Source organism: Antechinus flavipes, chromosome 5, assembly GCF_016432865.1.
Source record: "Antechinus flavipes isolate AdamAnt ecotype Samford, QLD, Australia chromosome 5, AdamAnt_v2, whole genome shotgun sequence".
NCBI lineage: Eukaryota > Metazoa > Chordata > Mammalia > Dasyuromorphia > Dasyuridae > Antechinus > Antechinus flavipes.
This window is the reverse complement of record NC_067402.1, coordinates 280,561,924-280,587,318: the sequence shown is the minus strand read 5'-3', so window position 1 is coordinate 280,587,318 and position 25,395 is coordinate 280,561,924. Positions and strand designations below refer to the sequence as shown.

Sequence of the window (25,395 nt, the reverse complement as noted above, 5' to 3'; positions counted from 1 at the left end):
TTGCTTAGGATCATACAAGTAGGAAATGTTAAGTGTCTAAAGCCAGATTTGAACTCAGGTCCTCCTGATTTCAGGGATAGGTCTGATCATTTTGACATCAGCAGACAGTTACTATTTTTTGGTCAAAATCAGGATCAGATTTTCCCCTTGCTGCCCCATTCCAATGCTGGGGGATGGTAGAAGCAGATATGTGACTTAATTAGTATAGAGAACTCCCAGTATGGAACTTCCATCTACTGAGACTGACTGGCTACTCTCCAAGTTGCTCTGGGTTCTAAGGAATTGTGACCTGGGTTAAAAATCCAACTTTGGATTCAACTTGTGTAACTGTGGAAAGACATTTCACTTTCATCACTTTCCTCATCTGTAATAGGAAGAAACCGACATAGATTTTCCAACTTTTTTATGTTATAGACCCTTTAGGCAATCTAGAAGGATATTTTTAATGCAAAAAGAAAAAGCCACCCAACTAAATAAACAATGTCTCCCAAATACAGGATTCTGAAGGAAAACAAAGGTTAGTGAAAATAAAAATGCTTTTCCCCCCCCTCATCCAAGTTCATGGAATTCTGGCTTAAGAACCCATGAATTAGATAGATGATCCTAAATCCCTTCGATTTCAGTATCCATGACCCTGTGGCTCCAAGACCGTCACTCATTCATCTCATGCTATGATTTAAATTTATAAATTCCTACTGGTTGAGTCATTAGCCCAAATGAACATGTTTGGGCTCTATTTGGGGGAGGAGGGGTTAACTAGCTCTGTGCAGAGCTGGTTTTATGCAGAAACTCTGTTCTCGCAAAGCCATTTTGCATTCAGGGGATCATATTTCCCTGAGCACCAGTACCTCTCCCATCTGGGCAGAATCCCCTTGAAAAACATCACGGCTGAGCTGTGGTTTTTTTTTTAATTCAAATTTTAAAATCCCAAACTGTGATTATTTATCCAAAAAGATAAATCACAAAGCAAATGCAGTCCAGTCATTTGATAAAAAGTTCAGCCTCAAAAAACCCTGGGGGGTTTCCTTCCCTATGGCAAAGGACTCAATGCACTCTTGCATATATGTTGAGCATGTGTGAAAACAATATATATTTGAAGGCTCTTCTATTCAAAAGCCTCCTAAACTGTGGGTGGTGATCTCATATGGAGTCATGTAACTGAACGTAGGGATCACAAATTATGATTTATTATCAGTAAATGTTTGATTTGTATGCCTATTTTATATACTTTTTTTTTTTTAACATACTCAGGGTCACATAAAAATTTCTTGGGCAAAAAGGGATCACGAATGGAAGCCGTGATCTATTCTAAAAGAAAGGTGTCATGCAAGACGTGGGGAAAGAAAAAGAAAAGCCTAAAAGATGGTCTCTGCTTTTATGGAGCTTTCAGGTTCAACTGGGGACAAGGAAAAGCTAGGGATTACTCCATTCATTTTGTATGCAACTGCAAAAATGGGAGACTGGGAGGGGGGGTGAAATACATTTTTATGAGGGGCACTTCCTGGAAATGCAAAGAATGGAATCATGGTAGAAGAAATGACTGTTGGAAAGGGAATCATCAGGTTTAGATCCTACCTCTGATACTAACTGTGTATCTGCTACTTGGCATCCTTAGCTCTAAAATAAGAATAATCATGATGATGAAGATGATGATGATGATGATGATGATGATGATGTCATTGAGAAGTCATATATTATTTTTAAAAAAAAGAAAGATCAGGAGAAAACATTTAAAAAGAATAATACCAGGAATACTCATATTATTTTGAAAATCGAAGATAATATAATAACAATGATGATAATAGCTAGGATTTACATAGTTTTTAAGTATTTACAAAATACATACATTGATTTATTTGCTGTATGCAAGGAACTTTATATGTTTTAAAGCACTAAATAAATGACTGTTGTTACTGTGAGGATCATCATGGTATCAGTGGACAGATTGCTAGTATAGGAGTAAGAAAGAGCAGGATTCAAATCCTGTCTCTGACATTAGTAACTTTGAGGCTCTGAGGAAGTCTTAGAGTTATTGTCTGACAGCCAGAAGGGACCGCAGAAGCCATCTGGTCCTTCAATTTTACAGATGAGGAAACTGAGGTTTAAAGTCATTAAATCTTTAGACTTCAGAAGGCATCTGGTCCAACCCTCCCCCTTTTATAACAGATGGGGAAACTGAGGCCTAGCGAAGGGAAATGATTTGTTCAATGGTAAATAAGAACTAAATGTCATCTAACTGGGTCATATCAGTGTGTTAGACTTGGAGCTAAGAGGAGTTGGGTTCAAATCCTGCCTCATTGATATGGCAGAGCCAATATTAGAACTTGGGTCTTCTGTTTCACAGGCTCGTTACTTTTAAGCTAGATAGGACTTTTGGAGCCACTAGCTCAATCAATTAATTTTACAGAAGAGAAACTTGAAGTCAAAGGAGATTAATTGATTTGTTGAAGATCAATCAGGCAGTCAACAAGCATTTATGAAAGCTTAGTATTTTCTAAACACTTTTATAAACATTGGTGGTAGGATTTGAACCTAAATCTCTGACTCTTCTGAAGATATCACACCGCCTCTTTTCACTTACCCTTTCTAAGTCTTACTTTCCCCCACTGTAAAGTGAAATGAGTAATAATACATCAGTGGATTAATGTAGGGATCAAATAGAACAGTAAGTAAATCAAATTAAGGAAAGCAAATAATCAACTATTGTTTACTTATGTTAACATTCTTTACAGAGAAGGCAGGAAACTCCTTGCTTCAGTTCCTCTATGCTACTTCTCTATCCTAATCATTTATTTCCCATAAGTCATCATTCATGGGAGAGCTGATTGATCACAATGGTCTCCTGAATAAAAAGAATATTTTCCTATTACAATAATCTGTTCCTCTTCAGGTGCAGATCAGGAAGCTTGTTTCAAAGAAGATAGGAAAGAATAAAAAACCCAGCACTCCCTCAGAAAATTTCTCAAGTCTGAAAGCCATTTTTCATCTCAGCAAGGTGCAGGGTAAAGAAATCATCAGAGGCAGCCCTGATCCCCTCTCTAAGGATACTCTCTGTTTGGGCACAGAATGGTGGCGAGCTGGCTCAAGAAAGAGCCCCCTTGCCAGTCAGGGCCCCTTTGCCAGTCAGGGCCCCCTCAGCAGAGAGAAAAGTCTTCCCCTAGGGATGGAGCCCAACCTCCCTAGGGTTTGGCATTCCTGTCACAGATGCCTGTGGAAGCAGTTCTCCCTTCTGAAGAGATAATTGGTGTTTGGGAATTTTTTAATTGTCTCAAACGGGAGGAAATGGACTGAGCACTTACTGCAGTTACAGCTGCGAAGGGAGCCTAGGTTAGCACATGAAGAGAAGTGAGACCCAAAAAGCACAGCAGTAAGCCCACCACCATATAGAATCTTCCAAGATCGCCTGGGGTAGGGGGAGAAGGGGGGATGGTGGTGACTCATGGACAAAGCAAGATCTGTTTTTTTCATTTCTCTGAAGTCTGAGGTTCACTAAGGAGAAGGGGAAAGATTAGAGGGAAGATTAGGAGAGAGGAAAAGAAGGAGGTGGTTTAAGGGGAAAAGAAGTAGGTAAACAGAGTCAGAAACAGAGACAGACAGCAAGAGTTGAAGAGAAAGAGAGGAAGGGAGGGAGGAATAGAAACAAACAGAAGAAGAAGAAAGAAAGAGGAAGAGAGAGAAAGTGAAGGAAAGAGATGGGGCGAGAGAAAGGAGGAAAGGGAGATAAAGAGAGGGAGAGAGGGGACAGAAGAAGAGAGAGAGAAAGAGAGACCGGGGAAGGAAAGAAAGAGGGGGAAGGAGGGAGAAAGGAAGAGAAAGAGGAAAGGAGAAGGGGAAAGAGGAGAAAGGAGAGAGAGGGGACAGAGAGAAGAGGGAGAGAAACAGAGAAGGAAAATGGAAGAGAGAGGAAGACAGAGCGGGTAGGAGAAGAGAAATGAAGGGAAGAGAGAAAGATAAGAAGGAGGAGAAAAGGGAGAGGAGGAGGAGGAAAATAGATGGGAAGAGAAAGAAGAAGGGGAGGAAGAGATACAAAGAGAAAAATGGAAGGAAATTTGCTATCAAGTAACTGCTATGTTGCCTTTTGCTAAAAATAACCTAGAGCTATGGTGGGGAGGAGGAAGGGGAAGGATAGTGGTCACTACTAACCCCAGAATGTGCTGGATCAGCCCATCCGTTAAAAACAACTGTCTGGGGAGCCCTGCCATTGCCCATCACCCCCTAGTTCTAGCTGGAACCACTCCTTTAAAAAAAGCCCTCCAAATTTAACAAATGCCAAATAGAACGGGCCTTTCCATATTCAGAGTGGAACAAAAACAGAGGGCTGAATGTGAAAGTGCAGCTGCCTATTCTTATTTTTCTTTTTAAGCTATAGAAGAAGTTCAATCCGAAGCTTTCAAAGCTTTCAATCCTCCCAGATAAATGAAAAAATCAATCTTCCCCAAAGGAGCTTGAGGACACTTCTCAATCTCCTAATCTAACAGCAGGGAGGTCCTTCCAGGCCTCCCGGTGCCCAACAGTCAGTCCAATACTAGACTTGATAGGACTTTTCTCCGTTTAGAATTGTAAGTGGAGATGGAGGATGATGGGTGGTCAAGATCATCAGAGCAGCTCTAAAGAAAAGAAACCATGTCTGAGGGTCAAGTGTGGGAATCTAGAACTTAGGGACCTAAATATGAAAATGGATGAATGAAGGATTGATGAAGAGAAATGAAGATCTGGGTGATGGTGGTGGTAGTAGTAGTAGAAGTAACAGTAGTAGCAGTAATAGTAATAATAATAGTAGTAGTAGCAGTAGTAATAGTAGCAGCAGTAGTAGTAATAGTAGTAGTAAGAGTAGTAATAGTAGTAGTAGTAGTAGTAGTAGTAGTAGTAGTAGTAGTAGATGGCACAGTGGATAGAGAGCCAGGACTGGCCTCAGATACTTTCTAGCTGTATCACCCTGGGCAAATCACTCAACTCTGCTCTCCTCAATTTTCTCATCTGTAAAATGAGCTGGAGAAGGAAATGGTAAACTACTTCTGTATCTTTGCCAAGGAAACCCCAAATGGGTTCACTAAGAGTTGGACACAACCAAAAAATGACTGAATGATTGAAAATCAAGTGAACCACCCTAGCAATAAGCATGAGATACAAACTTTAAACAAAATCTGAATCTAGAAATAATCTAGAAGTAACAGAGAGACAGACAGAGACAGAGACAGACAGAGACAGAGAGAGACAGAGGGAGGGAGGGAGGGAGAAGAGAGAGGAGAGAGGAGAGGGGTCATCTAGTCCAACCTCCCCTGGTTTTAACAGAGAACTAAAATGACTTGTTCAAGTGATATGATAGTGTCAGAGATGCAATTTGCACTCATCTCCTCTGACTCCATAAGCAGTGTTCTTTCTACTCTACTACAACGGCAAGAAACATCTGAGTTCAAATTTTGCTTCTGAAATCTTCTGGCTATGTGACCCTAAGCAAGTCACTTAACCTCTCACCCCCAGGCAGTTTTCTGAGATGTTAAGTCCTAGAAGAGTTTTGCTTTTACATGGATGGAAGCAGTGTATGTACCAGAAGTTCCCCTACACTGATGAAATCAAAAATGTGGATCAAAAAATTAAAATAAAATAAATGAGCTGCATCAGACAAGCTGTAAAGTACTTTTCAGTCTGAACATTGTGTGATAAGTTATTTGGTTTGATCAGTACCATTCAGGCTCCCAGGTTCTTTTGGGGGGTTTGATTGAAGCTATAATTTAGTGGGGTCCAATCAGAAGAGGGGTGAGTCTGGGTAACTGACCAGACAGAATCAAGAAGGGCAGCAAATGCTAGCTGGGTGTGATTCAATCCAATCCAAGTCAAATTAATTCAATTCAACCCCACAGTTCCATATATTGGAGATATAAAGAAAGATACTGAACAATTCAGTTCTCAGGGAGCTCATAAGTTAATGAGAGGAAAGGCATGCATCCCTATGATGAGGGAGGGAGGGAGAGAGGGAGAGAAGAGAAAGGGAGAGGGAGATGAGTGAGGAAAGATGAAGAGGGAGGGAGAGAGGGAGAGAAAAGAGAGGGAGAGGGAGATGAGTGAGGAAAGATGAAGAGGGAGGGAAAGAGGAGAGAAAAGAGAGGAGGAGGGAGAGAGAAGAGAAGGAGGAGAGAGAGAGAGGGATGAAGGAAAGAGAGGGGGATGGGGAGAGAGAGAGGATGGGGAGAGAGACAGACACACACAGAGAGATAGAGAGAGACAGAGACAGACCAACAGAGATAGACAGACAGAGAGAGACAGAGGGAGGGAGAAAGAGGAGAGAGGAGAGAGGGAGAGAGAGGGAGAGATGAAGAGGGAGAGAGAGAGGGAGAGAAAAGAGAGGAAGAAGGAGAGGGAAGAGAGGGGGAGGGAGGGAGGAAGGAAAAGAGAAAGAAGAGAGGGAGGAGAGAGAGATGGATAGGGGAGAGAGAGAGGATGGGGAGAGAGAAGGATGGGGAGAAAGAGAGAGACAGAGACAGAGAAAAGAGAGACAGAACAGAGACAGAGACAGAGAGAGACAGAGGCAAAGAGAGGAGAGAGGAAGAGGGAGGGAGAGAGAGAGAGAGAGAAGGAGAAAAAAAGAGGAAGAGGGAGAAGAGAGAGAAAAGCACCAAGAAGATATCTAGGTAGATTGCCATATTGAGAGATCATTTTCACCTGGGCTGTGAAAAAGCAAGACATAGGACAGATGGAGGGCAAGGTGGGTCTGGGGAGGTCATGCAGAGAAGTGCCTCCTGAATTGGGGGCCACACAATTTCAAGGTGAAATGGCACCTTGAGTAAAATGGGGAAGGGGATTATTGACAGATGACTATGGGTAGACATAAACAAAGGAACCAAGATAGAAACTGACTGAATGAGAAAAGGAGAAAAGAAATCTCATTTGGAAGAAAAGGGAGAATAAAGTGACATCAAGGCAGAGAGGGAGGCTAGAGTTAGATCATCAAAGACTTTGAGTTCCAGGATCACGGAGAGATTTGTATGTTGCTTTATACACAATAGAGCATCTCTGAAAGTTTGTGGAGTAGGGGTGTAATGCAGAGGATTCTTGTTCTGTTCTAAATTGTCTGCTAGCTGTGGGCAATGGAAATCATTACATAAAGTCAGAGGACAGAAAGGCACGCCTGACACCGATTAAGGAAGAAGCAGTGGAACCGGGATCACTAGGACCATAACATTCTAGTCTAGCGTTGGAAGCAACCTCATTTTCCAGATGAAGAAATTAAGGTTTAAAGTTCGTAGAATCAGAGGAACCTCTAGGGCTTCTTAAACTTTTTCCACTCACGGTCCCTTTTTCACCCAAGAAATTTCTGCATGATCCTGGCTACGTAAGCATATAAATATGCATAAAAATCAAACATTTACTGATAATAAATCATAATTTTGTGACTCTCACATTTAGTTATGAGACCCCATATGGGGTCACGATCTGCCATTTGAGAAGTGATCTAGTCCAATCTCCTCCTTTCAGATGAAGGGCTAATGCCCAGGGAGGTAAAAGTAATTTGTTTGGGGTCATAGAAGTAGTTTAAAGATTCAAACTCAGATCCTGTGACTTCTTCTTTAGTATTCTTTCCTTGGTGGCAGACTGCTTCCTAAGATAGAAGGAAAGGCTTTCCTCCTAAGAGAAAGTAATGGAGAGACTTGAGTAGGAATCTGGGCTTCAACTCTTACTACATGTGTGACTTTGGTTAAGTGATTTCCTTTCTCAGAGCCTCAGTTTCCTCTTCTGTAGAATGAGATAATACTTGCTCTACCTACCTCAGTAGATCATCGGGAAGGAAGGTGTGGCAATTTTTTTTTTAAAGTGCCACACAAATGGGCTTACCATGGAGCCCCTTGGTCCAAAGCCAAAAAACCACTCCACTTTGTACTGGGCCAACTCGACCGGGAAAGCTGAGAGTTCTGCCTAGCATCCTATGGGCAGCTGGCAGGGCAGCTTTTGGAAAAGGAACCTTAGAACAGCATGTGCTTGATGAAGGTTCCCCATGGCCTCAGCTCTGCATGAGCAGCCTGGGTGTGAACATGGCGCCATTGCCTTCCAGCCTGGACTCGGAACCAGGCTGAGCGTGAGGCTCTCCAATTAATCATTCAGTGCCAGTGGACATCTGCGAGCCACTCAGGGCCTCTTGAGTGTGTCCTCTAATTAAAAGAAAGATTAAACCTACTCTAGTCTAATTGCCAAGTCTCCCTGTGGCTCAGTCGGTGCGCTGTCCAAGGTACCGGAGGTATTGGGAGAAAGGGGCAGCCAGGTACTACTCCCAGGAAAGGGAGCAGATATTCAGAAAGCCAAAGAAAGGCCAGAAGCTTCCCTAGCCATGGGTAACAACTGGAATTATGTTTTTATTAAGATAAGAGCAAAGTGAAAATCTTTCTCAGTTGTCCTAGGTGGGATCAGGTTGGGATGTGGCAAAATGGGAAGGCAGGTTTGGAAGCAAAGTCATTCTGCCAGCTGAAACGAGACTGCCTATGTATGGGGACCATGATGAATCAGATCTGGAGATGAGGCAAATTGGAGTTATGGGCAGAGATACTGGAATTGCAATCAGAAAGACCTGGGTAGGAATCCTGCCTCTGAAAGTTACTCTGCATGTGTTACCTTGGACAAGTCATAAACTTTGAGTATCATTTTCCTTCTTTGCAAAATGAAGAGGGTGGGGACTAGATGACCTTTGAGATCTTTTCCAGATGTAACTTTGCCATCTTATGCATCCTGAAGGCTCCCGTTTATATAGAACTGAACACCAAATATTGCCTTTGGACAACCCTCTGTTGTTAGGAGTATTATTTTCTCTGACTCCCACCCCCAAGAGTGAACAAGTATCAATACTTCCATTTTCCAGTAGGAAGGGAAAGAGGGGGGGAACATCAAAGGCAAAAGTTATATAGAAATTTCAGAATCTGAACTCAGAGCTTCAGCAAAAGTATCAGAACAAGATACTTGAGAGGCTTGCCCTACTACCCACCTACAGCTCTACTTTAAGGGGGATGTTCATGTTAGGAAAAAGAATAAGATAGCTTGGTATGCTGGATAGCAGAGTGGTCTTGTAGTCATGGAGATTTGAGGAGGATCAGGTCAGGAGGATTTTGGGGTCTGCCTTTGACACATCCTAGCTGCAAAAGTCATAAGATCTTAGATCTATCACTGGAAGAGATCTCAAAGACCATCTAGTTTTAGTCTTCCCATTTTATAAATGAAGAAACTGAGGCAGTTAAGTGACTTGTCATGATCACATAGGTAATTAAGCATTAAATATGGGATCTGAACACAGGTCCTTTGATGCCAATGTTCTTTCCATTGTACCAAGCTTGAATTATAGATCTATCAGTAGATGGGAATGTCTGTATCAGAAGTCCCCTACATCGTTGGGTCTTGACTCAGGGTTCTTAATGTTTTTGTATTTCATGGATGTCTTTGATAATCATCCTGGTGATGGACACCTTCTCAGAATCATGTTTTTAAATACATAAAATAAAATGCATGTGCTTGCAAAGGAAATTAATTGTGTTGAAATACAGATTTGAAAATATTAAAAAAAAAACAGGCTAGGAACCTGTGGTTCATACACAGAGAGAGACAGAGACAGAGAGAGAAACAGAGAGAGACAGAGAGAGAGAAAAAAAGATAGAGATTAGAGGGAGACAGAGACAGACAGAGACAGAAACAGAGAGACAGAGAAGAGGGGAGAGAGAAATAGAGAAAAACAGAAAGACAGAGATAAAGAGAAAACGACAGGGTTTGGAGGGGAAGGGAGAGTGACACACAGAGAGAGACAGAGAAAGAAATGACAAAGATTATCTCTTAATTCAGGGCCTTAGGGTACATTCCAAGAGTCACACTTGTGGCTGGTTTAAATTCTAATAGAAAAAACCAGAACCTCAAAACCTGATCTAGAGATTCTCATTTGTACAGATTATTGTCCCCCAAGGAGGTGCCCCACCAGTTAATGCAGCAGCCCATAAAAAAGCAGCATCCATCACCAAAGACTAATTAGTTAAAGCCTCTCCTCCTCCGGTAAGGTGATCCTGATCTAGACCCTCTGAGCAGCTCCCTCCAATCCTGACTCTGGGGTCCCATACAGTCCTGACTCCTGCCCTATATGCATCTATGGAAGCTTGCTTATCTCACTTGCTGAAAGCATCAGTCCCTTTAAACTTTAAATACGCCAAGCGTCTCTGTCTGATTGCCAGGGGGATGGATCTCTCCCTGAACCTAATGAGGGAAGGAGCCGTTTCGCTTCATGAATTATACGGCATTGTCAATCTGCCAGGGCTGCAAGGATGGGGAGTGGGGGGGGGTGAGAGGGAGAGACAAACATACACTGCAAAAAAGAAAAGAAAAAAATTGCACTGGCTATGTCTTCCTCTCCAGCTCCTGTTCCATCTCCCCCTCCTGGGAGCCCTTGCTATTCAGATGTTATTGTTTTTGCTTGGTTAATAGAAGAAAGCTGCTTGATATAGAAGAAATCTGTTTGATATACCTCTTTTGTTTCTTTGTTTATTTTTCATAGGATTTATGAAGCTAGAAGGGACCCCCAAAGTGTCCATGGTGCAATTTCAGGAGGTCTCTAAAATTGGATGGGAATAACTGCATCCTTATTTCAATAGAACTGGCTTCCTGTGACATACAGTGTGTTTTTACTCTATGCATTATTATTCTGAAAAGGGGTCCCTAGCTTTCACCAGATTATCAAAGGATCCAAAGGGACATCCAAAAAAGGTTAAGAACTCTTGGCCTACGGGAGCAGAATCTATTATGCTTCAGCTGAAGTAATTCTTGATCAAATAAGAGATACAGAGCATTATGAAATGCAAAATAGACAATTTTAATTATATTAAATTAGAAAAGCTTTTGTACAAACAAAACCAATGCAACCAGGATTGGAAGAAAAGCAGAAAGCCGGGGAACAATCTTTACAAGTATCTCTGATAAAGGCCTCGTTTCTCAACTATATAGAGGAATGAGTTAAATTATTAGTAATACAAACCATTACCCAACTGATGAATGATCAAAGGATATGAACAGGCAGTTTTCAGATGAAGAAACCAAAGCTATCTAAAGGCATGTGAAGAAGTACTCTAAATCACTTTTGATTAGAGAAATGCACATTAAAACAACTCTGAGATGCCATATCACAAGATTGGATTGGCCACTATGACAAAAAAAAAGAATTCTTGTCCTAATCTAATCCCCTCACTTTACAGATGGGAAACTGAAGACCAAAAGAGATGAAGTGAATTTCTTTTCTTTTCTTTTTTTAATAATAGCATTTTATTTTCAAAATATATGCAAAGATACTTTCAACATTCACCTCTGCAAAACCCTGTGTTCCAAATTTTTCTCCCTCCTTTCCCTCACCCTTCCCTAGACAGCAAATACTCCAATATATGCTAAACACGTGCAGTTCTTCTATACATCTTTCCACATTTATCATGCTGCACAAGAAAAATCAGATCAAAAAGAAACAAAAATGAGAAAGAAAAAGAAAAGCAAGCAAACAACAACCAAGATGTGAAAATACTATATATTGTGATCCATATTCAGTCCCCAAAATCCTTTGTCTGGGTGCAGATGGCACTCTCCATCACAAGTCTGTTGGAACTGGCCTGAATCACCTCATTGTTGAAAAGAGCCACGTCCATCTGAATTAATCATCACATAATCTTGTTGTTGCCATGTACAATGTTCTCTTGGTTCTACTCATGGATGAAGTGGATTTCTACAAGGTGTCCTGGCACTAAGTCATAGGGTCACAGATTCAGAGCTGAAAGGGACCTTAGAGATAATCTAGTTGAATTTTACAGATGAGTAAACTGAAGAACCAGAGAGATAACTCACAAAGATCATTAGTAACAGAGCTGGAAATTGAAGCTGGATCCTTTCATGCTAAATCCAGGGCTCACTCCACCAGACCACAGCTGTCTCTAGTTAACACCACTGGGCTAAAGAACTTTAGCATCTCTCCAATCCAACTAAATCAAGAGAAGAGGACTGATCTACTGCTCCTCAGGTCTTCACTGCCAGAGACAAGTTCTAGCTGAAGCACAAGTCTTTGGAGGTGAGAGAAATCACATCCCAGGTTTTCAGAGGAGCCTTTTTGAATGTCCCTTATTTTTGCTTCTCCAAGACAGCTTTCGAGCTGCTGGGGTTTCTTTCTATGATGTTTGAAAGTGAGCCTGGCAGAATCAGATGGAGGCTCCTGGGGCTTCTGAATCTGCCTCTGTCCTTGTTTATCAGCAGACAGAAGGAGGAGATCTGGGGAGGTACTTCAGAATGGTGAGAAATTTATCATTTAAAAAATAAGAATCAGAGAAGGGGAAAAGCTTCAGTTTAAATATATGATCTTCTGAGATGTTCTCTCTACTGGAGAGAAACCTATTCTCCTTGAGAATGGGTTTCTAATGAAAAATGTCATAAGATTTAGAGCACAGGTGGAGAACTAGAAGAGGACCCTAGAGGCCATCTAATCTAATCGAATCCCCTCTTGTTACAGTTCAGGAAACTGAGGCTCAGGAAGAATATGTAATTTGGAATTACAGATTAGGAACTGGAAGGGATCTGGAAGCCATCCAGTCAAATCACCTCATTTTACTGGTGAGGAAACTGAGGCTTAGAAAGATTAAGTGACTTGGAAACATGGATTGAGGACTAGAATCTATTCAAGAAGCCATCTAGTCCAACTTTCTCATTTTACAGATGGAGAAACTGAGGCTCAGTAACTTGTAAGCACCAGAGGCGAGCTCAGAGCCCAGGTCCTCTTTCCATTGGACTATCCTGCGACAGGTCCATCCCATTTACCAATTCTCTTATTTGGCAAAGGAGGAAATAGAGAGGAAATTTCATTTCTAAGTGTTTCTGGGGTGAGATCATTTTTGAGATGAGAGGGCTCACGCTCCTACAAAATATAGATTATGGCAGACTCAGCCACTTTCCCTTTTCTGAGCCAAATGGTGCGCTATTAAAAAATGCAAAGGCTTCAGAGACAGTCTGTCCATGTGTAAGCTGAGAGGGCACAGGCGGTACCCAACCTTCCCTCTGTACCATGATTGCGACCTACAACTAACCTCTCCTGGGTATGAACACAGCTCTTGCTTGTATACACACACTCTTTAGAATTCAACAGCACCAGACATCAGTGCTAATGGAGAGGTCTAGGGAGCCTCCTCATGCCCTTGTACCACATTCAAAAACATTAACGCACAATGGTGACACACCTTAATAGAATAATATTATTTTAGATTCCTGCGGTGCTGTACAGTCCCTAACCTACAATAGAGGCACTTACCATAATGCCTGCTGAAGAATTCCTCTAGGAGCGCAGATCTCAAAGGTTTTGGTTCTCAGGACCCCTGTATACTCTTAAAATTTATTGAGGGACTCCCTTCCCCCACCAAAGAGCTTTTGTTTATATGAGTTATAATCTAACAATATTTATTATATTAGAAATGAAAAGTAAATTAGAAATTAAAATCTCTTAAATTATTATGAAAGGACCCTGAAATCATAATGAAGGTCCCCCAAAGAGTTTTTATGTGGATTATAGCAATCAGCATTTACCACATTAAAAATTAAAACCTTTTAATATTATTATGAAAATAATTTTAATCTTGATGGCTTCCCAAAAGGGATCTCAGGGCCCCCAAGGATCTTGGGATCATATTTTTGAGAATCTCTGCTCTCCAAATGCTATTGTGAGGAGTTATTGTAAATATTACAATTATTTCCATTATACAGAAAAGGAAACTGAGGCTCCCAAAGGGGAAAACATTTTTTCAAGTTGATACAGCTAGAATAAGTGAGAACTGGGACTTGAATCCAGGACTTCTGTCACCAGAATCAGTAGGTTTTTAATTCTCCACGGCTGTCCCTTAGAATATATCTCACTTTCACTCCTACAGCCATTTGAAATTCCTGAAGGGCATTAAAGGGCACAGAAAGACATCATTGGGATGTATACAGTAAGATGGGAAGAGTCAGCAAGGCTAGGATCAGTAGGAGGGATACAAAAAGGGGTGGACAGAACCCAGGCAGGCGAGCCATCAATCCCCCGGAGGTCAAGACAAGGGATTACTTAGTGGTTCAAAGTCCGACTCAGGCAAAATGGCCCCAGGAAGCAAGAAACTCATCCTGGACCCACACTGCTTTCTCTCTCATCTCATCTTCCTTCCTACCTCAGGCAGTCATGAACTGCAGGTGTATATTTATGATCAAAGAGGGAAACTCTGTCCCTGGGTGTATTCAGTGTGCTCTTAATTAAGGCAAAGGATTGGGCCATTGGATTATTATTATGTGTGATATGAAAAGTAACAATATGGGGATAAATCATTGCTAATTGCCTTAAACGATCATCTTATTGGTGATAAATAATCATTAAAATGTGTAGTACATTTAAGTAGTACTTTACCCAGTGCTTTTATAGATATTATCTTGTGGAAGTTCTGGCTAGGTTCAGATATTGCCTCTGACTTCTTTGGAAAATGAGAGATTTGGACTAGATGGTCACCAAAGTCTCTTCAAACTTAGGATCTATATTCTCCTAAGTGCAAGTCAAGGAAATTTTACATAACCTAAAAATAGTGAACTTAGGAAACTAGGTAGCACAGTGGATAGAGCACTGGACTTAGGAGATCTTGAGCCATGTGACCCTAGACAAATCACTTCATCTTGTTTGCCTCAGTTTCCTTATCTGTAAAATGAGCTGGAGAAGGAAAGGGCAAATCATTCCAATATCTCGGCCAAGAAATCCCCAGAGAAGGGTCTTGAAGAGTCAAGACACCACAAGAATGACTCAGCAGCAAGAGTAGAAGATAAGCTCTCTGAGGACAGGAAATGTTTCAAACTTTTTCTGCTGTATCCCCAGGTTGTAGTAGTGTTATTTGAAAATAATAAGGTGTGAAGTGAATTGAAATGAAGGCAACGTGAATTCATCCAAAAGGGCTAACCTTAGCATTATCTGATTTGGATTAGCCTGCATATAACCAGCACTTAGTACAATGTTTGTTGATTGATTTCTTTTTTAAAATGTATTTTTATTAGAAGTTAGAAAATCATCAACAAACATTTCTATAAACAGAAGAAAATGGGGATTGCATATAAAACATAATATATAATCATAATATTATTGTATGCTATGATATAATTATATTATAATTAAAAATTAATATGTGTTAATTTATAAGTATAATAAAATATAGAAATATAAATAACCATAATATATTACATATAATTGAATATATTATGCTTTATATGCAATCCCCATTTTCTTCTGTTTATAGATATATTTGTTGATGATATATATAATATAATATAGAAATATACATAATTTGTGCCTTTTACTATATGTTATCTTTTAAAAGGTGATATCAGCATTACTCCTCTAAATGCCCTCTGATCTCCTCTGTGTATTTGGTTAAGAGGGGGTTGTGTTTCCCTATTTCATACAGATTGGAAATTCAGTAACCACTCAGAGGCATGATTCCATTCTATCAGCACAGGATACTGTGCTCCATTGCCATATTGATTCTTGGTATGGGCCCTCAATTGGGTCTACAGCATCTAAGAACTCTTGTATTCAAGAGATCCACCAGCCTCAGTTTCCCAGTAGCATAGATTGTAGGTTGGAGTCATCCATGTCCAGCTCCTCTGTTTTGTTTTTGTTTTTGTTTTTTTGTTTTTTTGTTTTTTATTTCATTAACATTCATTTCTTTTCTCTCCCCCCCCTTTTTTTTACATCACTATCATTATCCCCTAATCCCTTCCTCACCCCTCATAAAATCCTTCCTTTATGTTGTTGTTCACCCTTCATTCTCAAAGAAGACCAATGGTTAGGACAAGGGTGATGTCCTGACTTGTGAGTGAATTGCTTTTAAGTGAGATAGAGCTATGCAAAGTCCTCAGCCTCACTTTATCTTTCAGAATCATCAAGGTCCAGCGGCAAGACAAAATTCTAGGCGACTAGGTGGCCAGGATGGAATGGGTGATCTTGGCCTTTCTAAATTAAGATCTTTCCCTGGTCTCAGTTGATCTGAGGCAACATCCATTCAGTGATTTAAGGCAAGGTTAAAACTGAGGTAAAAAATGGCCTAATTTACCATCAAAAAATATCTGGGAGGGGAAGACCTTCAGAATTTCTGGCCAGCACAGAAAATAATCGTTATTTACATTCATTTTAAATCATCAAAACCTAAATAAGGAGCTAAAAGCCTCTTCTCTTCTAACACAAGGATAGTCAGACAAAATAAATTTGTTGTAAAAATGGTGTCAAGAAAGGTATGTCTCATTCTATACCCATAGTCCACCACATCTCCACCAAGAAGTGTGAGAGGTATTTATCAGACTGATTTATTTCTTACAAATATTCCCTTTAAGTAGTCTTCCCACTCCCTTTTTACAGATTTAAAAACCAAGGGCCATGGAGAGACCTCCAAGAGGAGGAAGAGGCAGATATCCCCATCGATAGCTCTTCATCCTATGTGTAACCCACTCCTGCAGACCAAGTGCCACAAGAGACCAAGAATGAAGCGGATGTGATTTTGATGAAAAGACTTGGCTTTGGGTTCCCTTGCTTGACTTATTCATTAGCATTGTTAAATGTGTGGTTTCTCTGATTGATTCCATACGGGTTAGCGCTTGATTAAGGTGGGAAAGCGTCCGCTAAATCTCTCTGACTGAAAGGACTGAATTGTTCGCTCTGTTTGGAGACCGCAGGGTTACCGGGGCATTTCTGTGTGGTTTAGGTTTCGAGCTCGAGGATCATCTATTTCATTCCTCTTCACACTTCCCCCTTCCCAACCCTCCCAGGTTGTCACAATAGATCTGGAAATGGTGTGGATGGATGGATGGCTGCCCACTTGTGACTCAGAAGTCAAGAAGAGGTCAAAAGAGAAGGAGGAAGAGAGGTAAGACGTTTAGGAATGAAAGGAGGCAGGAGTTCTTAGAACAAGGGAAGAGGAAGTCTCACTATATTTTGCCCCACTCACATGAAGTTGGGTTTAGATACTGTATTTAGGAAGGTCATTATAATAAATTGGAGAGAGTCCAGTGGAGGATGGCTAGGAAGATGAAGGCCCTTGAAACTATGATATATGAGTCAATTTAAGAAATATTTACTAGGTGCCAGGAACTGTGTTTAATAGTGGGAATACAAATACAAGGAGAAAAAAATGAGCTTTTTATTTTACTCATTTGTAAAATGGGGAAAATGTTAGCTCCTCCTTCAAGGTGGAAGGATGAACTGAGGCAGCGTGGGTAAAGTTTTGCAAACCTAATGGTAGTACATAAATGGTAATTGTTAGCTATAAGATGTAGTCTCTGCCCTCAAGACATATATAGACGCTTATATTTTAAGGGGGAAAGACAGCATAGGAAAGGTAATTTAAGAGGGATGGGAAGAGGGCTAGCCTAAGTACATTCCTAAATAGGTATGTCTTAATGGATTGCCTGAGAGAATAATAGATGTTTAGTCTAGAAAAGACTTGGGAAGAGCAGATAATAATTGTCTTTAAGTGTTTGAAAGGCTATTATATATAGAAGGATCAGATTCTGCTTGGCAAAACCAGGAGTATTGGGTGGAAATTGAAGTAGGAGAGGGTGCATGGCAGTTAAGTGGTACAGTGGATGGAGTTAGGAGGATTCGAGTTCAAGTTCAACCTCAGATACTTACTAGCTGTGTGACCCTAAACAATTCACTTAAGCTCAATTGCCTCCAAAAAGAAAAGGAAATTGAAATGAGGGAGATTCAAATTCAATGGCAAAAAAAATCTATTCATTAGTCTTGTCAAGAATAACAATAATAGCTAATATTTATATAATATTTACTATATGTCAGATAGGCACTTTGCTACATGCTTTATAATTAATATCCCATTTGAGCCTAACAATAACCCTGGGTGTGGGGGGGGGAAGAACTATTATCATCCAAATGAGGAAACCGAGGCAGATAGAATTTAAGTTACTAGCCCAGGGTCACTCAGCTAATAAACCTGCATTTGAACTCAGGTCTTCCTGATTCCTGATCAAACACTCTGTAATAGTAGAAATAGTAGAAAAAATCATCTTGGGAAGTAATTCCTCATTGGACATCCTCAGGACCACTGGTTAAGACTATTGAACAGGGAAGTCTTGGCTGGACATGGGTTATACATGATACCCATTGAGGTCATTTTCCACTCGGACATTTTTGAGTCTATGGTCCAGGCTGGTATCCATTGTCCAATGTGTCCATAGCCCAATCAGTCTGCCCCGGGAAGGGGATCCATGATGGGAACCAGTCACAGGAATTGTGAAGACTTCAACTCTCTTCTGAGACATGCTTCTTATTCACCTATCCCCAACTGGATGTCTAACATTACTGTATATGTCTTGAGGGCAGAGACTATATCTTACTTATAGCTAATAATTACCATTTATGTATTATCATTAGACTTACAAAACATTTTACCCACGCTGCCTCAATTCATCCTTCCAATCCTTGAAGGAGGGGCTAACCTTTTCCCCATTTTACAAATGAGTAAACTCAGAATTGACTTGCCCAGGATCACACAGATTATTAAATAGCTGAAGTAAGATTTGAATTCATATCTTTCTTTCAGGTCTTCCCTTAAACACTTTACGTTCTTTCTTCACCCTCATTTGGGAAGGGGAGGCTATTTTCTTTAAACATCTCGCTGACTCCTCAAACCTCATTCTGACCAATCTGAGGATGGCAGAGAGGATCATGGACATAGGCGAGAGCATGGCATAGAGGGCACATAAATTCAAATACTGACTTGTGACCCTGCCTTCACTGCCTCAATTTACTCATTCATATATTGTCCTTTGCAAACCTAAAAGCCTGAAATGAAGTGGTTTATTATCCAGAAACCGATTCTGAGAGGAAGGCTTCAGGGAGAAAGGCTGCATTTTAATATACGGTCACACTGTGAGTGCCGCCCAATGCTAAGGGCATCGGGCATACTAAATAAAACAACAATGCATTTCCAAGGTATCTTTCATGTTCTCGAGGCAGTTATCCTCCCTGAAATGGCTTTCTTAGCTCTTAGCAGTTGTCATTTCAGAAGGGACCCAAATCAAAATGCTAATTTAATTTTTTAAAAAAATTATTGCTTTAACAGTCTACAGTAAGAATTGAAAGATGCAAGAAATAACAGTGAGTAAGAAAGAGCTATTAAGCTCTCACAGCAAGCACTCCTGCAAGAGCATCCTGCCAAAGAAAAAGGAGCACCAATCAGAGAATGGCCACGAGACCAGTTGTGGGCCACTTGGAAAGCTTTCAACCAGGTGTAGAGCACACCCGCTATAAAGCACACTAAAAATCTCTACTTTCAATTGAATGGGATTCAATTAAATCCCTAAAGCACTTATTACCTGTCAACTCGGAGCATGATCATTGTGCTAGGTGCCAGAGATAGAAATATGGAAGAAAAACAACAACCAAAACCAGTCCCTTTCCTCAGGAGCTTATATTCTATTGGAGATAGACAGATAAGAGAAAACATTACTTTTTGCACTTGACTTTGAAATTTATAGGAATAGGGACCTCCTGGTGAAGAAATTGTCTGGTTGCTATCTATTGTCATAAATTGAGAGCTGAAGAAATCCTATAGACCAATTAAGTTATTTTACAGATGAGGAAGTTGAGACTGAATGATTTATCCAAAGTCACAGAGGTAATGAAGTGGCAGAACTGTGATCGGAACCCAAATACGCATCCACATTATCTCCCACAAACCCCTTCCCCAGTCTAACTTTATTATATAATCTTTGGGTTCCAGTCTTGGTTCTGCCCTTATTATTATCCTTATTATATACTTTTATTAGACTGTTCGGCCATTTTTCAGTTTTTTCTGACTTTTTGTGAGTCCTCTTGGGGTTTTCTTGGCCAACGTACTGGAGTATTTCCTTCTCCAGCTCATTTGACAGATGGGGAAACTGAGGCAGACAGAGTTAAATGATCTGCCTAAAATCACACAGCTAGTAAGTGTCAGAGGCTGGATTTGAACTCAGGTTTTTTGACTCCAGACCCCAGTGCTGGATCCACTGCGCCACCTAGCTGCTCCTTTATATGGTTTTAGCCTAATCATTTCATCTCTGAGTCTTATTATCTTCTGTAAAAGGGGGATAATATTGCCTTCTTTACCCATTTCAGAACTATTAGAAAGATCATGTGACTGTGCATATTAAAAAGGAAATGGAAAGGAGCTAAGAGAATAAAGGAGCACTGGTTCTTTCCAAAGGTTCTGGAGTTAGAAGTTGCTTCTGGTGTTTATTCTTTATGAGACTCTCTATGTGTCTCTTAGCTTCCTGGGTCCCAGTTTTTTTTTTTTTTTCATCTAAAAAATGAGGGAATTGAAGAAGATTGGTTTACAGTCCTTTCCAGTTCTAAATCAATATATTATAAGATGTATCAAGTTCTTTCTAATTCATAAAGAATGACAGAAAATGACAGCTACAACCATTAAAGGATATCCTTTCCCTGGGGTTCATTTTTGCTTTAAAATGAGACTCCTCAAGATGAAAAATTAGGGGGTGACAGATTGGCATGGAGGAAAAACCCAGAGTGCAAAGAGAGATGAGCTTTGTGAAATTGGTAGCCTGAAGAGAGAGCCCATCTTAACCGTTCTTTTTCCAATCACTCTCCCACCCTCTCCCCACCCCCATGTCTGGAATTGATTCCAAGTTCTGATGGCTGGTTTCCCCAGGGTGTCCCTGGATGAACTCCTGCCAATAGCCTCAGCTGGCCAGCTGTACCCAGCATGGAAGGAACAATCAGTGGGCGGCCACCTCACTCAGAATGGAGGCTTCATCATTTCTGAAAAGTTGCCAAGTTCATAATCTCAATCAGCCAAGGCAGATCAATGACTTTCTGTTCTGATCTTGAAAGTCTTTCAAGGGAGGGAGAGAGGCAGAGAGAAATAGAAAGACAGAGACAGAGACAGAGAGACACAGAGAGATAGAGATACACAGATAAACAGAGATAGAGAGAGCCAGAGATAGAGAGATGGAGACAGAGAGACATCCAGAGAAAGCAAGAGCACAAGCAAGGAAAGGGACCTTGAAAGCTCACCTTTAAGAAGCACTATGACATAAGGAGTAGAGCCCCACATGACCTCAATCCCAGGCCAACTTCTGTAGTTGTGTGACTTTAGTCAATAATGAATCCCTCTGATTTACATGAACTGATGCTGAGTGAAATGAGCAGGACCAGGAGATCATTATATACTTCAACAACAATACTATATGATGATCAATTCTGATGGACGTGGCCATCTCCAGCAATGAGATGAACCAAACCAGTTCCATAGAGCAGTGATGAATTGAACCAGCTACACCCAGCGAAAGAACTCTGGGAAATGAGTATGAACCACTACATAGAATTCCCAATCCCTCTATTTTTGTCTGTCTGCATTTTTTATCTCCTTCACAGACTAATAATTGTATACTATTTTAAAGTCCGATTCTTTTTGTTCAGCAAAATAACTGTATGGACATATATACCTATATTGTATTTAACATATACTTTAACATATTTAACATGTATTGGTCTACCTGCCATCTGGGGGAGGGGGGAAGGAAGGGGAAAATTGGAACAAAAGGTTTTGCAACTGTCAACGCTGAAAAATTACCCATGCATATATCTTGTAAATAAAAAGCTATAATAAAAAAGAAACATCTTTTTAAAAAATAAAAATAATAATCTCTCTGAATCTAAATTTCTTCTCTAAAAAGGAAGAAAAATACTTCATAGGGCTGAAAGAATGTATGTAAAGTTTGTATATAAAATTCTCCTCATATCATGAGGGCATAGATTTTGATTCGGAAGGAACCTCAGAACTTGTCTAATCCCTTCCCCATTTTTCTGATAAGAAAGCTGAGACTGATAGAGGAAAAATGGATCATCCAAGATTACAGAATCAGTAAAGGGCAAAGCCAAAGCAAACATAACTCTATCAACTTTCAAGTGGTCTCAGACTTAGGGATGTTTATCTTGTAAAAGCCAAATGATGTAGGGAATGTTAAAAGCCTTGGATTTAAAGGGGGAAAAAACTCTGAGTTTCAAATCTGGCTTTGACATTTACTTGCTGTGGGACTTTGGGCAAGTGTCTTAACTCCTCTGGACCTTTGTTCCCGTGACCTTGAGGAGATAAAACTTGAAGATTTCTAAGGTTCTTCTCAATTCTGAATCACATTGTCCAATTCCAAAAAGTCTTTCTAATTAGAGAGCTAATAGGTCATGTATTAGCTTCTTCCCTCCCTCTATTGCTTTCCAATTGTAACACATACTATTCTAATACAATGTCACTTCTGCTATCTGAATTCCAACCTAATAGAACTTCAAACTTTCCAAGGAAAATGTTTATTGGCAATAAAGAATTTCTGACTCTCAGAGTTGTAAGGGATCTCCGATTAGTGTGACTTGTAGCTGAAGAAGTCTCTCTAAAATATGATCATCTGGTCGGCTTGAAGTCCTCTTAGTAGAGGGCAAAGGGAAGGTATTAGCAAAGAAGGCAGTCCAGCCTACTGTTAGATGATGTCATTGTTAGGAAGTTTTTCCTGATAGTAACTCTGTCTCTCACCAAATTTTACCCATTACTACAAGTTTTGTTCTCTGAGGCCAGTCAGAATAAGATTTTCCCTTCTTCTACATAACAGTCTTTCAAATACTTAAAGACAGCTCCAGGTCTTGCCTACATCTTTTCTTTTCCAGGTTATAAATCCCTAGTTCCTTGAAATAATCTTCATAAGACATGGATGCAAGAATCACCAGGATCACCATCTTGATGGTTGTCCTCTGGATGTGTGACTAGTTGTGTGACCCTGAACCAGCTATTGAATCTGTCTCATTTTCCCCAACTGGAGGTCATAACAGGATCTATCTCATACTTGTTCTGAGGACCAAATAAGATACTATTTACAAAGAACTTAGCATGGTACCTGGAATATAATAGGTACTTATTAAATGCTTATTCCCCTACTTTTCTCCCCCTTCATACATCCTATGGTACAGCCATATACATAATATTCCATCAGCCTTCTCTAGGTCTTTGGACAAGCTGACCCTATTTTGAGAAGGATCTCCCTTCTTAACTCCATCTCTTTTTTCCCAAATGCTTTTAGTAATATTTTATTTCTCAAATTCTCAAATTCATCTTTGTAAGACTGTGAGCTCCAAATTTTTCTCCCTTCCCTCTCTTTTCCTCAAGACAACAAGCAACTGATAGAGATGTTTTACATACACCCACATGTGTGTATATGTACATATATATATACAATTATGTTAAACATATTTCTATATTACTCAACTCCATCCCTTGCTAAGTCCCTTTAAGATAAACTCAGCATAAGATCTTTCCTGATTCTTCTAAGTTCTTAATGTTTTTCATCAAATTTCACATTTATTTTGTATAAAGTCTTGTAATTTTGTGCCTCTATATAAGTCATTTTATTTGGTAGAGTGTAAGCCCCTTGAGAGCAAGAATTGTTTCATGTTTGTCTTTGTATTTCCAGCACCTAGCAGACTGGTTTCAAATATGAGATAGGTTGCTGTAGACAAAAAAATAAATAAATAAAATGACTTGCTCAAAGTCTCATCACAAGTCAATAGTGTCAGCAGGATCTGAACCCAGCTCCTCTTAACTATTCTCCAGGCCAATTACCTGAAACTTCACAGTCCTTAAAAATGCATTTTGTTGCCTATTTCTGCTGGAGATATTTGCCCATGAGGTATGACTGAAATGCTCAAGAAAATGGGTGAAAATGAAGCTTTTGATTTTTTTTTTATTCCAGATGCTATCACCTACCCATCCAGATGGGCTCCAAAGTCTGGTACCCATGTTGAACGTGAGGAAGCAAAATCCTTTTTGCTCCAGCAAGACTGATTGCCAGGAATTTCTGTTCAGAGATTCAATCCATTAGCTGATTAAAAGCCATATAGATCAACACTGGCTCAGACACACTCGGGCCATTATGAACATAGAGTGTCAAGAAATTTCTTGGCATAACCAATGGCTTTGAGACTGCCATGGCTACAGTTAATAAAACTTCAAGGCTTAGCTTTCAACCAGTTTTCTCCATCACCAGGCAGTCGGGGAGATGCTAGCCTTGGGAAATCCTCCTTTCTCAAATGTACCACAATTGAGTTGCCCCATCTCTAATCCCCACCCTCCAAACCTCCAAATTCCAAGCAAAACTGTTTTTGAAAATTGGGGGAAATTGGGGAAATTGGACAATAATTCAACAAGTCTATCAACCAGTACTTTAAAAAAAAAGTCCCTGAGGGGCAGCTAGGTGGATCAGTGGATAGAGCACCAGCCCTGAAGTCAGGAGGACCTGAGTTCAAATCTGGTCTCAGATACTTAATGCTTCCTAGCTGTGTAACCCTGGGCAAGTCATTTAATTCCTATTATCTCAGCAAAAAAAAAAAAAAAAGTCCCTGGGTACATGCATGGGGAATAGTTAAGAGGACCTGGATTCAAATCCTACTTACATTATTGACTTGTGGTGAGACTTTAAACAAATCATTATTTCTTTTCTTTTGCCCATAGCAACCTATCTCATACTTGAAACCGAATTGACTCACTAGTCAGCCTGCTAGGTGCTGGATATAGTTCCAAAGGCAAAGAGGTATAGTTCATAGTTCCCATCATCAGAAAGGTAAAGAGATGGGATTTCCATCCTCATCCCCAAGCCTTCAGGATAAGTTTCTGTGCCTTCCTTTCTTCTTTAGAATGATTCTCAATATAAATTTTATATTTATTTAGATAGTTTATATTTTAGGTAGTTCATGCAGCTGATATTTATTTTAAATTTTACAAAGAACTTTTCTTCCAATGGTTCATGAGTATTTTTGTGCCCATTTAATGGTTAAGGAAACTGAAACTCAGAGATCTGAGTTGTCTTGGTCAAATAGAGTAGAAAAATTTGGATTTGAACCAGTCCAAGAATTGTAGATTCAGTTTTCCTTCCTGTGTCCTTCACTGCTAGCTCTGAGCTCTACAGACTGTCAAGGGTAGCTAGAGGCTGTAGGAAGTCCCTTTGAGCTGAGTTTTCAGAATAAGTTTTCCCTTAAACCATAATTTCAGGGCACCGATGTCACTTGGGTCTTCCAATATGAAAGGGATAACCTTTAAAGCTGGCCAGAAAGCTTTGGAGAGAGGAGCCCACAATGGCATGGTTATTGAAAATGGGCGAAAACCATGAGGCATTATGCATCTGTGCTCCATATCCTGACCTGACTTCCTCTCTGCTCCCAAGATCCTGACATTGAGTTTGATCTATAAAGCCAGAGATGAGCCAGCATCTTTTGCTCCACTTTTTGAAGTCTCCTCCTTCCCAGGAGCCATTCTGAATGGGAATTCTAAGGAAGGGCTCTCTAGCAGACTGACATCTGTCCCG

The 25,395-nt window shown here is 40.2% G+C and overlaps 1 protein-coding gene across 1 annotated transcript in view; it reads right to left on the bottom strand.

The window, feature by feature from the left end:
- The window catches only part of ABTB3 (ankyrin repeat and BTB domain containing 3), a 329,205-nt gene that overhangs the window by 154,436 nt on the left and 149,374 nt on the right, over window positions 1-25,395 (bottom strand).